Source organism: Thunnus albacares, chromosome 13 (genome assembly GCF_914725855.1).
Source record: "Thunnus albacares chromosome 13, fThuAlb1.1, whole genome shotgun sequence".
Lineage (NCBI taxonomy): Eukaryota > Metazoa > Chordata > Actinopteri > Scombriformes > Scombridae > Thunnus > Thunnus albacares.
The window spans coordinates 2,589,967-2,604,416 of NC_058118.1; the positions used below are offsets into that span (position 1 = coordinate 2,589,967).

Consider the following 14,450-nt stretch of genomic DNA (forward strand, 5'->3'; position numbering starts at 1 on the left):
AGTCTTCCAGCATATTCTACCTTTCTCTATCTTCCCCCATAGAGCATTCATACCAACCCAGCCCACATGCTAAAGTGTCTGAAAGCATTTGAAAATGTTTCTGTAGCCAGTCTTTGTGTGTGTCAGCTGAATCGGTAAGCTGAAAGCAGTCTACAGAGGAGGAAACTGAACATGAAAATCTACCATTTAGCAGAAATTATGACTGACTAAATTCCATTTCAAATGAATGAATAAGTGAGCGGCGATTAACTTATCAGAAGTTTGCTAATTAATATTTTCAAAATGTGACGGTAAATGCTCCACAGTGTCAGAAGCTCTCACGTAGACTAACCTGTTCCATCTCTAGCCTACACAGATATTCATTGGGATTATGTGTGTCTTATAAAGTGTAATATTTTGTACAACATTTCGATGATGGTTTTAGTTTGGTTTCATACCAGGAAACAATAATAATCATAAACTTTGTTTATATAACACCTTTCAAAGAAATATTACAATGCACTTCAGAACAAACTGAAGCAACACAACTCAGAAAGGTCAAACCAGTGAATTTAAGATGAAGAATGGACACACTAGATTTCCCTGGTCTTCTCCTATTTCTCTGTAAAATGACAGCAGCCATCATTAATTTGAGAAAAAAAAAAAATCATAACTTTTTACACATCAATAATTTCTGTCACACATTCTTGATTAATGGTTTAATCAAATCATCACTCAATGCTAAGTGCAGGGCAGAGCAACATGGCAACATATTCTTAGCTTAATTCATCTATGGTTCCATTTTCACTAATTCTGTTCTCTTTAGATATTAGTTTGCTTTTGGTTGTTTTTTTTTTGTGTGTATCAGCTCTGGATTTTATTCTCCAGCACACTAGAAAACCCTGTCTCCTGTAAAATATGTTTATATACTTAATTGTTTTCCCAACTATGTGCCAACAAATGTGATCGCTGGCTGAATTATGTTCGCTGGCAAAATTTTTTTTCAAATCAAAGAAGCAATATATTTTTGTACTGCAAACAAGTTGTAGGGAGATGGTCGGGGTGGATGGCATGCGTTTAAAAAGCAGGACTAATAGACCAGAGACCGGAGCTCACATCCTGAGTCCTATGTGTGGTTAGGTTTAGGCAACAAAAGCACTTCGTCAAAGTCACCGCAGACTTTTTTTTTTATATTAAACCAAGACCATGATTTTTCCCTAGCCTTAATCAAGTGCTGCCAGTATCTAAACATAACTGTGAAAAAGTAATTATGCAGTTAAAAATACTTGAGTTAATACAAGCACACACTGTACTGCTAGGGCAGATATTTTTCACTGATACATTTTATTATCAATATTTTTGTGACCTGCAAGATACGATAACATTTTCTCATCATGTTGATAGAAAACATAATTCAGGGCATTACATATCCTTCAGGATGTATTGGTTTATTTTAGTGGTATATAATATGTGTGTATAATTTAGTATGGTATAGAGTGGTATATAATTTAGTGGTATATAAGGTAAATGTAATATCTAGGAGACAGGGTCACTGTTTCACAGAGATCACACTGTTTCAAAAGGAAGGAAGAGGTGATTTCATCATTAATGACTGAGCACACCTATTGATGAAGTTTTCCTCCTAATTTCACTCATCCCCAACTCTGCAGCAGTTAGGTTGCATGTTTTATACTAAAAGTAAGACGTCACACCCTGTCTCACAGTGCTATGTGACTGCTCTAGGTGCTGTGCACCACTGATTCACAAAAACAGAGCCCAGGGGGTCATATCCTTTTGAAAATAAAAAATAAAACAGCTCAGGGAAAGATGTTCAAATGTCAGAATTACTGCTCATGGCCGTACTGTCATGCAAAAAAACTTCTACACAAAAACATCTGTTGAAGATAATGCAGGGCCACAAAATAAAAGATACGCTTTTTTTTCTTAATAAACTTATTATAATTAGAATTTACAGACCCTCTTACCAAGCTAATGTTTTGAAGTGGAATAGAAAATACTAAATCCATCTAGATTTTGAGACATTCTTCATTTTAGAGTTCTAAAGAAGCAATGAAGTTTGTGTTTTACTTCAGACATTGTGGTCATACAAACAGTATTTAGTGTATTATTTATATGACATACTGCATGACAACATATGCCAAACATGAACTCATCAGTAATAAATTGGTTTGGAGCAGTATCTGACAGGGCACTTAACACTACAAAACCGTTTGCTTCATTTTTGTCTGTTTATGTAAAATAATCCATCAGGAGAGACATTAATGGTTGGAAGTTCCAAAGTCATTTTATTGCTGTCATGTTGTAGTCAAATGATAAATCAAAAGTGTTTTAATATGACACAAAAGCTGATGTTTTCTTGATATTTGAAAAGCAGAAAGCTTTGCTTTAACATGGGTCCATTTAACAAGTGCAAAAGGTGCTTTACAGCTGGGACTATCTGGGAAATGTATTGCTCAGTGTGTTTCTGGATGCACTGATAAAATTGTGTGTTTTGTCATACTTTAAAATTCCATCTCTAATCATGACATGTAACTGGTGACTGTTGAAAGTAATATCAAGTTGATTTCATTTAGAGAAGAGTGCATCATTTAAATCCCACGCAGCATGGCTTATATTCACAACATATCCAGTGAGCCAACAAATTAAATGACAGCGTGACATGAATGTGCTCTTTAGAAATGAAAAGAGGCAAAGTAACAGCTATTGAGAAAACATGTTCTTGCAATTTCTCATAGACCTTCACAGGGTTTTTTTTTCTCCCACTTTCCATGTCCACAGTCTCTTCCACTCCACATCCTTGTCTGCTATCTTTTCATGCCTGCCGTCATGTTTTCACACAACAGATTTTTAGGTTTTTGCAAAATTAAAATGTAATGCATCCTGCAGTTCACCAAGAGACTATCTTGCTGAACATTTTAAATGCATTCTCTTTATTCCCAAGCAGGTAGAGGCATGTTGCTGCAACAAAAATGAAACAAAAACTATTGAGCTGTTTAAATCTGTATCCTGTATTTTAACCATAACCTTGAAATTTGCATTAACAGACCATATGGATTATTGAGTTGACTGTTGTGTACAATATTTTATATAAGTTAGCTCATTATTTAGTCTGTGCTACAAAGTGAAGTATGTGCCGATGGTCGTTTATTTTTGGGAGCCAAATTTCAGTCCAAAAAATGTATTCTGAATCTGACCCGTGTGCCTTGATTGCACAATGTGCCAGCAGGACTGCTAATGACCCCTACTTCATGGAATTCAGTACAGCAGGTATAATTATAACAACGCGTAGCTATATAATTGCCAAGGAATGTAAGAACATTTTTAGCACTGCAATATACCATAAGGTGCAAACACTGTTCAAATATGATAATGCTGAAACCACACACTGTTAAAGAAATTCAAACTAACAAAACACATATCTTGCCTCACTAATTACCAGATGCGTACTGCAGGCTACTTGGAAAAAAAAAAAAGGGGTTACATATCCTGGTACACACTGTTCAGAACTTGTCAGGTAGCATGTCAACAAGAACAGAAGAAATTATAAAGACAAAAGGAAACAATTCCCTTGTTCTGTTTGATACTATCACAGTGTTAGGTGATGCCCTTACTTTGTTCACTTCCTGTTCGTCTGGGCCAAGAAACAAAAAAAGGTCACCAGAGTGATCAACTCATAATCTCCCATGTAGACAATGTCACTGACAGGTCACAGAAGAAGGAAGACCAGCAAACTACATCCATCCAACACAATAAGACTTTCAAAGAACATCAGTGTATTTCCAGTATCAGCTTTATTTCCCTACAAGGGATGAGTTTGGATTCAATGAGGAGTTGTTTGCTCTTGTTACGTCTCATAAAGGTCATGCAAATGATCTTCTATGTAACCCAAGACTCAAAAATTACAAATGTACACTTTTCAGACTGTAATAGAATCTCTACTCTTGGCATGTTAAGTACAACTGAGGGCCCAAAAATGGCATAAATCAATATGGGAGAGGGATATATCATCTGATATTACTTTAATATTCAGAGCTCTTATCAAGAGAGGCTTACAGTCCAATGAGTACAACCAAAGATTTGTAACAAGTGCAATTTCTACAATGGAGCAACATGCCAAGTAACCCAAAAATAAGAATTACAAATGCCAGGGCCTTCATATTAAACTCGTAAAATAAAGTGTCAGATTCTGGCTTCAAAAAGCATTTTTCTCAATGGCTACAGGCTAAATTGAGCCATTAAATGATGTGTCTAATGTGGCTCCCAGCTTCAGGTCACAACTCTATTCAGTCTCAGAGCACCGATGCTGTGAGAATGCAGACCACATAAATACAGTCTCTTGATGAAAAGGAAGGATATCTGAGGTGAATTGCACCACTTTGCCTGTGGTGCAACTTGTGTATAGAGATACAAAATTATAACGCTCCCTAATTGTAAAAAGCTTTGCAATTTTTTGTGAATTGTTTTGAAAAATCTTCCGGTTTTAATGTGTTTAATGCAGACAGTAAGTTTCAACAACTAGAAATGGTAGAAAACAAGCACACAGAGTCTCCACTATCTTGAGTTTAAAACTGTGTTTCCCTAAGACTACAGACACCCTGCTACAGTATTTGTTCAAGATTCCAAAGGTATTACATTTGGTTTTAAATAGGTCTACTAGGGTAAAATCTAACACTGTATCTTACCCTTGAATCCCGAGCACACCATCTTTGCTTCTGCTCCATGCTGCAATATGCGTATCACTGATTTCACAGCAGGGTGGAAAAAGTTCCATCATGTTTGGTTTGATCTGATGATCTGTTCCATGGCACTGACTTCGCTCTGAATCCACACATACCTTACTACTTTTTAGGGTTTTAATCTAACAGAACTTTCTGTTGAATGTGTCTTTTGAGATTGAATTGAAGAGACTGTACGCACAACACTAATGTTTAGAAAGTTCCTTCTCATCCTCCTGACTGATCCTGTTGCCACGCTAGATGATTTAAAGGTGCAGTGTGTAGAATTTAGTGGCATCTCATGGAACGGACTTGGCAGAAATGGAATATAACCATGAGTATGTTTTAATTAGTGTATAATCACCTGAAAATTAAATGATAGGGAGCAGGTCCTCTTCCACGGAGCCCACCATGTTGCACTGCCATGTTTCTACAGTAGCCCTGAACAGACAAACCAAACACTGGCTCTAGAGAGAGCCTTTCACATTTTTCACGAGTTTCGCAGCCACCGTGGATTCTCCTACACGCTCGGAGGGGGTCATTCAGTTGTGTATAAAATGATGCACAGTCTCTCTCTAAAATCAGAAACTGTAGATGAAACACATGAATCATTCTTGTCGCTGTGTGATGACTACAGCTGTTTGATAAACATGGAAAAGATCCAATATTCACAAGTTGTTGTGGGGAATGGAATCCAATGAAACGTATTTCTGAGCTCCGGGTCACCGGATTACGCTCATGTGGATGATATTATTGGATATTATTGGTAAGAATCCTCTTTAAAAATAAAATTGTATTTTGATTCTCATTTCAATCTGCAGTAAATGGAAAAAAACATGTTGCAAACTGAGAGGGGCTAAACTTAACATGCATGAAAGGTGTTTTGTGATTTTGGATATATTTAGGTGAAGCCACGAAAATTGCCCTGCGTCTGCATGTGCGATAAGAGGTGAGCTGAGCTGGTTTTATAACAAATGCAATTTGGTGCCAAAATGAGCACCAAAATTGCACTGCGCTGCCTAATAAACACAACCTCAGCTGCGCCTCTCCTCCCATGTTGGCGCAAGTGTGCTCCTTTAATGCCCAGAAATTAACAAACAGGCAGAGATGCACAAAAAGTACTTTTGCCTCGGGAAAATTGCATAAAGACTCTATTTGGACCAGCGTGGGCCTGCCACCTGCAGGAAAAACTCTCTGTCTTAAGTGTATGTTGCGTAGTAGGAAAGGGCAACCACTTATTTCCACATTCAGCAAAAGGTTTATTATTCAGCTGATAAGGTTAAATAAATACAAGTAGTGTTCTTCTTTCTTAGACTCACTTACATAGAAAAAGACAAAATCACAAAATGTCATCCTAGCGGAGATGGTAGCTCCGGGTGGAAGACAGAGCCAGAGACTCTTCTTTGATCTATGTCAGCACAGACATGACAATTAGGCGGCTTTGCCAATTTAGAATCAATGATTACTGTATATCCTAGTTTTCACGTCAACAAAATGTGTCTCAATTGTCTCAAGCGTGTGCACTGGCAGTTGCTGTGTTCTTGGTAGGGTTGGTGTGACATTAAAGAGCAACTTGCAGGTTGAATTGTTTTTTACTGGATTTACAGTACAGATTTACTGGTTTATGTGTCATGTGCCTTGGAGAGGTTAATGTATGATTTTATTAGTTTAACGAGACATAGAGGCAGAAATTAAGGCGGAAAAGTGACCATTTTTAGCAGCTTTTTTTTCATCAACATGTCATATTACGTCACATAAGGGAGTCACACTCCCCATCCCAGCTGCAGTACACTGTACGGTAACAGGTACTAATGAGTCTGAGCAGTCGTCATTTAGTGAATTTGTATTTTTTCTTCACATTGTTTTGCATTTTATCATTTTTCATCATCGTTTATAATTGTGTTTGTGCAGGCTATACAGATTCCAGCCTGTCAGGACCTATAGTTCACTTTCTTAGCAGGAGAAGCAGCAGCTAGTTTTCGTGCAGGTGAAGAGATGGACTTCACTGCTACCTCTGTAATGGAAGGACATGGTTGTGTGTGGGCTCATTTGAGACGGGAGGGTTATGTTATTTGCGATATGAGGAAGTTCAGGATGGGATGTTGAAGCTTCATCAGCTCTGCCTTCAGCAGCAGCTCTGCGTTGACTGGAGAGATTTCGGAGATTCAGTTTCACAAAGACATGAACTGCTCTGGTAAGTCCTTGTTTCTAAGGTTTTTACCTTCCAAATCAGTCAGCATGCTGGCTTGAACTGAAAAGTAAGGTCTGATGTGTGATTACTGTTGTTAGGCAGTGTAACTAAACTGTAAAACCACCAGCTGATGAGGGATAATGCTAATGTTAGTTAGCTAACACTGTTATCATTAGTTTGGTGACTTTTCCTTTGCTCAGCTGTAATTTTTATTCTCAGGTGGTGTTATGTAGCTGTGATATACGGTTATGAGAGATGCTACAGTAATGAGTGGTGGTGTCTCTGAGGTCCTCTTACGTTAGCTGCATTTGTTCTATATCACACAATGATTGATTGATCTTCACCATATTCTCCAGCAGAATAGTGTATATATGACGTTGCACTGTTAATGTAAAATAAGAGTTACTCTCAAAAAAGACTCATATTTGCAGTTTCAAGCTCTCTTTGTAACTCTGAAACCATCTTCAGGAGCAGGTAGAGGTGTCAGGAAACAGCTAATAAATAGCAGGTGTGCCAGCTGATTGCTCAGCAGCATCTGATGATGTCTCAACATCATGTAAACACCTTCAGTTCCTTTGATAACCAACATGGAAGGAACTAGCATATTTCTTTAATGCCTGGCATGTTGGTAAAAATTGCATCCTGATGTTTGTAGTTTAGTTTAAGTTGGCTGTTTTTTATGTCTAACATTTTATTTTCAACATATTGTTTCTGCTCTGACACCAGTCCAGGGAGGCTTTGGATGCAGGCATGAAGAAGAGGGAGTGGAGGACCTGAAGCTGTGGACGCCAGCCATCATCAACCAGTTAGCAATTTTAGTCAGTCATTTAATCTAATTTATAATTTGGGTCAGTGAATGTATTTAATATTATATCACTGAATGTGATCTAAATATTCTTATCTCCCCCAGCATATGCATCAGCCCTGATGGAGTCTCTGAGGGAGGACTACTTCAGGTCATCAAAGACTCTACGAGAGAGAAGCGCTACCCTGTCCTCCACTGCACCAGAGTCCCTCTCCAGATCCCGCCAGCAGATCAGCAAACATGAGGCAGTCAGCCTGTAACCTGCACAGCCTTGACGGTTTAACACAGGACTTTAGTGTGAAACCTGGCACAGATGTCGTGGTTTTCAGTTTGACATTATAACAAGTCAGATTAATTCTACAATGACTGATTGTTTTGTTGTTTATTCATTGAAACCTGGTAAAAGATTGATATGAAATTTGAGGGAAAATTTTGGATCATGAATGATTGAGTGATGGGGTATTTTTTTCACTATTTACTCATGCTTATTAAATAAAAAAACATGTCTCATGATAGTGTATCTCTATGAATTTTGATGTAGAGCCAGACACAGACTGAAACATTTTGAAGTAACTAATTAAGCATTGTGCAGCTTTGGTGGTATCCATGCTGTGCTTTCTAGTTGTTTTAAGGGTAAATTAGTATTTTTTCATTTGACCATATATGTTTGAGATACATCAAGATACATCATTTAAAAACTTACATGTATGTTTATGTGTCCTACCTGATTCTAGTCAAAATTAGATATAGTATATTTTGTACCAGTGTTTTATAGGTTAGTGGTTACATGCTGTTACTTTGTGTTAAAACACTTATTGATCAGTTTGATGGTGAAGGTAACTTCCAAGTTTGTGTTTTGAATTTGGGTGGTGGGATTAAGCCTAGGTCTGCATGTGTATTACATAATGTGGTTTATTTTACTCAATGCAGTTGGAGAATATTAGAATGCACTTATATTTTTTATTAATATAGATTTATTTGTATAAGCTGCTGATGTCTGTAGACCTAGCCAGTAATGCAGCATCTGTTTGATAAATATGAAGCTGCCATTATGAACCAAAAGGATTTTTTTTTCCAAACAGACTGGTACATTCTGTCAGCTGAGGTGTTTCCTATCTGTGCAGCCGAACTTAGCAGCTCCTCGACAGACTGTTTCTCCCTGACAGTCCCGGTGCTTCCTCCATAGGCTCCACTTCACTCAAGTTGCCCGTAAGACTTGCTGCTTCTTCCCACTTTAACCTTAATAACAAACTGGGGCTCGGTGCTCTGGTTGGATCCACATGGAGAGCCGGGGCTAACGTTAGCTAAGAGGCGCAGCACGGCCAGAGGGAAGCACAGCCAGCTGGCCTCTGTTAGCCTCCCAGCTAACGTTAGCCCCGGTTCTGCATGTAGGCCTGACAGGCAGCTTGAGTGAAGTGGAGCCTGCGGAGGAAGCACCGGGACCGTCAGGGTGAAACAGTCCTTGGAGGAAAGCACAGTCAGACGGCGAAAGAGATGGCAACAGATCGGCCTCTCATAATCAGCAGAAATGGCTGATGTCGATATTTCATTTTAGAGCTTTTATCGGCTGATACCGATGACGTGCAGATTATATTGTGCATCCCTAGTTTGTAGTCCGTTATATATGTATAAACATTTACAACCTCTTCAATGTCAAAACTAGTGTTGAGATCTATTCATTTCTTCAACTTCAACTTGACAGCTCTCCCTTTTGTTACATCATTTCCAGTTTGGCTTTTTTAAATGTGGAAGTAAAATTATCTTTCAAAAATGACTCCAGAAGTCACTGTAGTGTATATGTAAGTTTTAAAAAATTTTTTTTTATGAAAATCTAGATGCTACATCTATTTACTACACATTGATTCACTGGGGTCTCTGACCTGCAAGTTGCTCTTTAAGTGAGGGGTCATTATTTGTTCTGTCTCAAATACGGCATTTAACATTTAATATGATATAAGTCTAAGAAACAAGCAAATATTTATATTTTGTGAAGCTGGAACCAGGGAATGTTTGGGCATTTTTGTTTGACAATATGACTTTAACGATTAATCACTTATTTCAAGAGTTCAACATTAATTATTACCTAATCCATTAATTGAGCAAGTGTTTCAGCTCCAGTCTTAAATATTACAGCTGCAGCTCACACTATACATAACCAGACTAATTAGCAAAGGGATAGGGTCCATGTTGCCAATGAACTCACATTAGCAGGTGCAATGTCTTTCAGAAAAGATCCATGTGTCTACAGAGGAGGTGTTTCAGGCGCATTTTTCAGTCATTTGTCTCACACTCTTCTGACAGAACAGACGCGCTTCTATTTTAATCAATAGAGCTGTGTACATGGACATGTAACAGCTTGTGTTTCACTTGTGACTATCCACCACAAAGCTTCTTTCTAGGGTTTGAGTCGATTTTCTTCAGTTTTATATATATTTCTTCCTATTCTTATTTTGTTACTTGTTACTTCCACTTTGCCAAGCTGTCCAATAATCCCTCTGCCTTTATAATGCTTTTATCCTCTACTACATTGCAACAGCAAATACAATTATCAGGTATAATGAGAAAATGTTATTAATTATTGTATCTGGAAAGTCGCAAGAAGGTTAATATTGAACATATGGGTAAAATGTTCAAAATATCCAACCCTGGAGTACAGTATCCACTGGTAGTAAGTACAGCGTTATTAAACCTTTTAAAGGGGACCTATTACGTTCATTTCCAACTCTATATTTTTATTTTGGGAGTCCAGCTTTGCATGATTCACAATTCAGAAAACTCTTTATTTCTCTTATACTGGCCCTTTATGCAGCCCCTCAGTTCAGCCTCTGTCTCTAACAGTCAGTCTTAGCTCCTATCTCTTTTAAGGCCCCCCTCCCAATGAGCCCAGTCTTTTCTGATTGGCCAGCTTTCCAGAAGCCTGCCAAGGGGCAGCCGTATCAGAGTTGTGTTAAGTTACCAACGATGCAAACCCAACATTTCCTGCTTTACTGCTTGAAATTACAAGCTTTAAAATGACTAAATAACAGGAGACTTGTATTGTGAATAATTTTCAGGAAATGAAACATATTCCTCACGGAATTAGCAGAGCTTTGTTATCAGCGCTAAAAACCAGTCAACACAACAAATTTTGAGCTCTTTGTTCAGTCTATCAGATAGAAATAATGCAGGAACAAGCAGAAACAGCCACAGTGATGATGATGTTTGATGAAGAGCTGCAGACTACCAGCACACTTCCAAACTACTTATTTTACTTTGCAGTGCTGTTTAATGGAAAAACACTCACAGCATGCCAGTTTAACTCCACTCATGGCTCGGCAATGGAAAACTGCCATAATGTTAGCGGAGCAGAGCAGTGAAATCGCGCATTGTGCGTGGAGCAGCTGACCATAGAGAAATCCATCATGAGCCAACGTTGGCTCGGGCTGAAAGTAGATTAAAAAAAAGAAGTAATCCCTGTGCTTTTGCCCACAGGTAGAACTGCTACATACATTTACCTCATTATTTGACACTTTGGCCACATTTAATATGAATCTCCGACATTGTAACATTGTTCAGCAAAAGCATAATAGGTCCCCTTTAAGGTTATGTTTGGCACTGGCAGCGCATGGTTAAGGTTAGGGTAAGGTTGTGGTCCTGGGTTTATATGGAAACCTGTCACCTATCTGTAGAGAATATATTCATTATTATACCATTGAAGTGTACCAACAGAAGATGTAGTCTGTACAGAACACTGCCTTTTCAAACCCACAACAGAAAGATTTGGTTCCTGGCCCAAATTTGAACAGATGACTGTCCTCATACTAGGATTCTGGGTGTTCAATCATACTGAAAAAAATAAAAATAAAGGGAACCAATGCTTCCCTGCTTGACAGTTGCTGTTTAAAAGATAGATGTGGGTTGAGCCCCTGCAATGGACTGGCTTCCTGTCCAGAGGGGTGTATGGCTAAGCTGCTTCACGCCTCAAAAACAGGAGATAATCTCCTTAGCAATGGGCCCCATCAGCTCAAACAGGGCTTACTTTTAACACTAAACAGACTGACTACCCATCAGATCAGTGTATCATTGTATCACAATGTATCACAGCAGCTTTGGTGCACTTTCATCTAATGAAAACATCTCAGTAAAATCAGGTGGACTGATCAGGATGCTAACACATCCCAAAATTAGGCCTATGGGTAGCACAAACTGCAGGATGAGATGTAAAAATGTCTCAGAGCAAATAATTAATAGTACACAGTGTTGTTGAATATTAAACATCAAAGATTTTATTTGAATGAAAGCCAAGGAAGCTAGTTTAACATATCTGCATGTGCTCATCATGTGAGCATGGCCAAAACACGAACATGAAAACAGTGTAGTTCATTCCAAATAGCGATCGAGCTCAGTAGGTGATAAATTGAAAGTGAAATCCCCACCAGCCTCAGGAAAGAACGAGCACTTTTAAATGTGTTACACAAGCAAAGCTTATAAGGCTTACTCTCCAATTTCAGTTATCCTAATGTTGTGGAATATTTCAAATGCCTCATTACTTGCATTTTGCGAGAAAGGGAGAAGCCTCTCTCTACTCTATAATGAGCCCTGAAGCTTATTAGACCAGTGTGCATTGAATTGAAAGGACCGATGCTTTCTCTTTTTCTTCTCCTCTTTATGGGAGAGAAAGGCTTGGGCCCTAATCAGAAAAACACAGAGCCACATCATTACACTTGACGAAACTAAAGAGGATAATCCTGTAGTCCATTTAGGGTATTTTATAATTGAATTGAATTACTCTTGCCTTCTAACATATCATGGTGAACTGATATTCAGTTCAAGAGGTGCAAGATGTTGTCAAACTTTCTCTCAAATGTATGCCCTCAAATGGACATATGAAGCAAAGGGATCCCCACTGCTGCAAATGTGTGAAGCATCAGACATGTAGAGGCTCCCCACGGTCCTAACCCATGTTGGCAATGTGTTGCAGTACTGCTGAGAAGGCTAAACCGATTAACACAGTCTCATTCACTGCCTTCTTCATTTTAACTTGCACTGGAAGCTATAAACAGTTTTATTTTAGTCAATAGAATGTAGGTGTAGAATAATAACAGAGCTCTAGCATTTGTGTGAAGAGAACTCCTCTTTTATCAAAAGTTGTGACAAGTTCCTCAAGCAAGCAGCCTTTGTTTCTTTGAGCACTGTATCCAGCAACAGTTCATCCCATGAATGCTGATTAGAATTCAGGCCATTAGGACAGTAAAAAGGCATTAAACTGTACAACCATTGTACTGTACATGTCATGCATAATAGATTGCTAGGACTCCTCTCTTTGCACTCAAACTTTACACGAACAAGGCCAGTGCTGACACTGAAACTAGAGTCTGAGTCATACATTCTGAATGCAGAATCAGATTCTTTTTCAGTCCTGAAAGAATGAGTCCTGAATGAATCTTCCTTCTCAGTTTCACAGCTTTTTCTATGGTAACAAGTGTGTATCAGGGCATGTTTTTCTGGGTCCCAGGATGTCGCATGACCTGCAGTGGCAAGTGCACAGGTTTTCACATGATGCAAGTGGGTTGGTAAATGACCCCACTCAATTCCACTGGAATCCTGTAGTTTTACTGGTAGACGTTACGACAGGTTATTTGAAGTGACAATGGTAAAGATCAGTCAAAATGAATTTCTGTGCTAGAGCTCCAGGAGCTAGTTAACTTAGCTTGGCATGAAAACTGGAACAGGGGGAGAAACAGCTTTCCTGGCTCTGTCCAAAGGTAACATCCACCTAAATACACCTACAGACACCTTTAAAGCTCCCAAATTAACATGTTCTCATTCGTTAGATCCATGAAGAAAACAGGTTGTGTCGTCACTGTGAGGTTGAAGTCAATCCAAGAAGTAATCAACTGAAATATTACTGAAATATTTTTTAATGTGTAACTCTGTCCATATACCTTATTGAGAATCAATGTGTTTCCTTCAGAATCACTTCACAAGAGAGAATCCACTTCACTACTAAGAGATCTACCATTTAATGTGCTCCTGGTTTCTTTGGAATTCATCTTACATCAGTTAAAATGGTGACAACCAGTTCTTTACCAGAACCTACCAGTTCAACATGCTACAAATGGATTTCACCCCAATAAACAATATAGTGGAATTATGTATATCGTGCATCAGAGCAGTATGTCAGTTCAATGTATTTATGTCATCAACTGACTCTCTGTGGGTTTGAATTGCTTTTACCTGAGATATCCAAATTCATTTTTAAAGTAGGCCTTTTCAGCTGTGCATCAGAAAATGTCCCCATATAAATCACAGCAGGTGTTGTCATAGTGTTGTAGGAGTTATTCCATCATCAACTGACAATTTAGCAGCAACACAATTTATTCCATTGTTCAGTTGGAAAGACTGGTTCAAATTTGCAAATTAAAATTGATCTCTTCATTATTCTCTCCATTGTTGTTATTATTCAATATTGTAGAAGTAGCATGAGTCTATAAAGAAGAAAGAAACATGCATTACCATTGTCACGGCAAATAATCTCTACAGACATGTACCAATAAAACTACAGCAATCCAGTGGAATTGAGTGGGGTCATTTACCAACCCGCATGCATCATGTGAAAACCAGTGCCCTTGCCACTGCAGCTCATGTGACATCCTGGGAACCAGAAAAACAAGCCCTAATACACACCTGTTACCAAAGAAAAAGCTGTGAAACTGAGAAAGAAGATTCATTCAACATTTTACTCTTTCAGGACTCAAAA

At 38.4% G+C, this 14,450-nt stretch overlaps 1 protein-coding gene and 1 long non-coding RNA gene across 9 annotated transcripts in view; one reads left to right on the plus strand and one right to left on the minus strand.

Moving 5' to 3' along the window:
• Window positions 1-14,450, plus strand: part of LOC122995062 — a 109,169-nt gene that overhangs the window by 88,519 nt on the left and 6,200 nt on the right. For 5 of the 7 annotated variants that reach the window (XR_006406712.1, XR_006406710.1, XR_006406716.1 and 2 more), the window contains 2 exons: window positions 7,633-7,711; window positions 7,817-8,190. The exons of 1 other annotated variant lie outside the window; for it this stretch is intronic. This is a non-coding gene — a long non-coding RNA (uncharacterized LOC122995062). Of the gene's footprint in view, window positions 1-7,632; window positions 7,725-7,816; window positions 8,191-14,450 lie in introns of those variants that run through there. One more of the 7 variants, XR_006406711.1, reaches the window with a different exon arrangement.
• The window catches only part of opcml (opioid binding protein/cell adhesion molecule-like), a 351,351-nt gene that overhangs the window by 72,958 nt on the left and 263,943 nt on the right, over window positions 1-14,450 (minus strand). The window lies entirely within an intron of this gene.